The following is a 2692-nucleotide window of genomic DNA, read 5'->3' as shown; positions in this document are numbered from 1 at the left end:
TGATGGAAAAACTCAAAACGGATACATGTCCTATTAAGGTATGTGACGAGTTTAGGTATACTTTTGAAATTTCTTGTGAGTTTGAAACGGCTATGAGAATTGTAATTTGTATGAGTAGGTTCAAGGGGACTAAACTTAGGATAATTCTAAGTAATTTGACTTTGCTCATCCTTTATGCTAACTACTAACAAGTAACAACATGGTTTATCACGCTTCTCTAAAATATATATTTTTTTTGTCAAGTCAAAAACTTTAATATGTTCATTCTTGAATTTTGCTGCTAGTAACAACATAAAGACAACTGATAGATAAACTATATATCTACATAGCCATCTTAACCTTTAAACAAACCCAACTATATTACTATAATAATTAGTTTTTGTTTGGTCCGAAAGAAAATTCTTTTATTGGTCACAAAAGTAATTAAGGACATATCTAAACAAATGTCAAGTAGTTTATTATCGTGATTTAAGGATGGATGTATTACCTATCATATTAAGATGGACACATATCATTATCAACATGACATAGAAATAGAAGAACCGTGTGTGTTTCTTTGATAAATTTGTGTAGTTTTTTTTAACAATATAAAGACAACTGATATGTAATGTTAATAAGTTTCTCGCTATAAAATAACATTATGATCAATTTTGACGTTGACATGTAATGTTTTGTTTTCACAGTAAATGTTACATGTACTCCTTAGTCCTTACTCATAAATTATATCAGGTATTACTTCTTACTTTTTATGTCATAGATTATATTTTTATATAAATCAAAATAAACATAAAAAGTAAGATGATATGTTAATATGTTTTTGATTGAAACCAGTAAGGTTGGTATGGTCGAGTAACACGGCCGGCGTTAACCGCCTCCATGTCAGCCACCACCCTTAACATTGACTGTGACACTCGTCAATTTCAGGTTAACTCCGTTAACTCAAACTCCGTCAATTCAAACTTAAAGATCATTGAATCTATAACGCATATCTCATTACATTTAAACTAAAGTTTTAAATGACGCCTGACAACTACTACATGTGTAGTCTTTCGGGAATTGCACCGAAACGCAAACGAGTTGACGCAAATAATTGGTGAATAAACGAAAAACGTCAAAACAATAATTATGTGATAATTATGTGTTAACATATGTGTTACTTGATTATATTATGTGTGATGCTAGACAAGAAACAAGAACTAGTTAAAATAAGCTAGAAAAGTACAAACTAGAAATTGAGGGACTAAAGTGTAACATGTTATTATAAATAATAATATTAACCTAAAACCCTAACACTAACTCTCTCTCCCTCTACACCGATCGCCCCCCCCCCCCCCCTCCCCCTTGTTCTTGGCTGCCGTCAACCACACACACACACACACACACAAGATCTTTCAAGTTTAATCGAAGATTAAGGTGCTAGGAAGATATAAACAACTATCCTATGTATTTACATGCTTAATTTTGAGTTTGAATGGGTTAATTATAAACCCTAGAATCCGAAAATTATATATATGGTGTTCATATGGCTTGTTTTGATTAGATGATGGTTAATTATGTATTGATTGTTGATTTGATAACTAGAATTGATGTTATTGCATGTTAATTGCTTGTTTTCTTTGATTTTGAGTTCAAGTAAAACCCTAATCATGTATGTGGTGTGTATTTGATGTGCATGGATAGTGATTATGGTGTCTAGAATGTCATATGAACGGATTATGGTCTATAGATGGTTAATATGTTGATTTTGGATATAAACAGTTTCTGGACAGATTGTGTTGTTGATGATCAATTGACTGTAACGGGGTGTGAATGTGAGAATTGGTCGAGATTATTAATACTACAGTGTACTAGGTTGAGTCTAGTTTCTAAGGAATATAAATTTGTAATTTTTGGACGAGTAAAAGTTAATCTTTATGATTTTACAAAAACGTTGTGCAAATCTGAATTGTGAGACCTGCTGTTAGGTTGGTTTGTAAATATTATATCTCATGAACTACAAGACCAAATGGGTTGGTTCCACTTCTGGAAGTTAACTTGTTTAGTTAAGAACCTAACCCAATTGGTCTTGCATTTGTTGGATTTTTCATTTAACAGGAATGACAAATAACATTCTGTTGCGCATGACTTTGACTGTTGTGAGTTTGCTGTAGTAAATTGATCATTGTGAGAAATATATGTGGAATAAAAATACAACAAAATATGTTCTGGAAACCTAACACATGTATGCTTTTGTGATGATTTTTGGTGAATTAATGAGATGATATGATCTGTTGAATAGGATAATCTTTCAAGTAGAATTCTGTCTCGGTAAAGTTAGCTGCTGAACTTTGTGAAAATACATGAAAAGTGCTAGTTGCTAGTTAATTGTTATGTTTTGACCAAATTGCCCTTGCGGGGAATAATTGCTAGATACGTACACTATTAACACTTGACACGTAAGTAGTTACTCACACGTGTAACGTATCACAAGTATGTTTGTTAATTCACACACGATTCACAAACGAAACACGAAACGTATCTCGTGCTTAGGAATTATGTGCCGGGTCTATAGACTCGATAATAGTTCCGATTCTTAGAAAATCTCCTTGTTGTTATAGAACGCTAGTGAGAGTTTTCTGTGACGCGCATCACTTGGTGACTTGTTTTTGGGAATTCTTCGCAAACAGTGAGTTTCACTTTCCCCTTTTTAAAC

Source organism: Bidens hawaiensis, unplaced genomic scaffold (genome assembly GCF_021521415.1).
Source record: "Bidens hawaiensis isolate Kalapana, Puna unplaced genomic scaffold, B.hawaiensis_p1.1 tig00015059_1, whole genome shotgun sequence".
NCBI lineage: Eukaryota > Viridiplantae > Streptophyta > Magnoliopsida > Asterales > Asteraceae > Bidens > Bidens hawaiensis.
Note: the sequence above shows the minus strand (reverse complement) of the source record.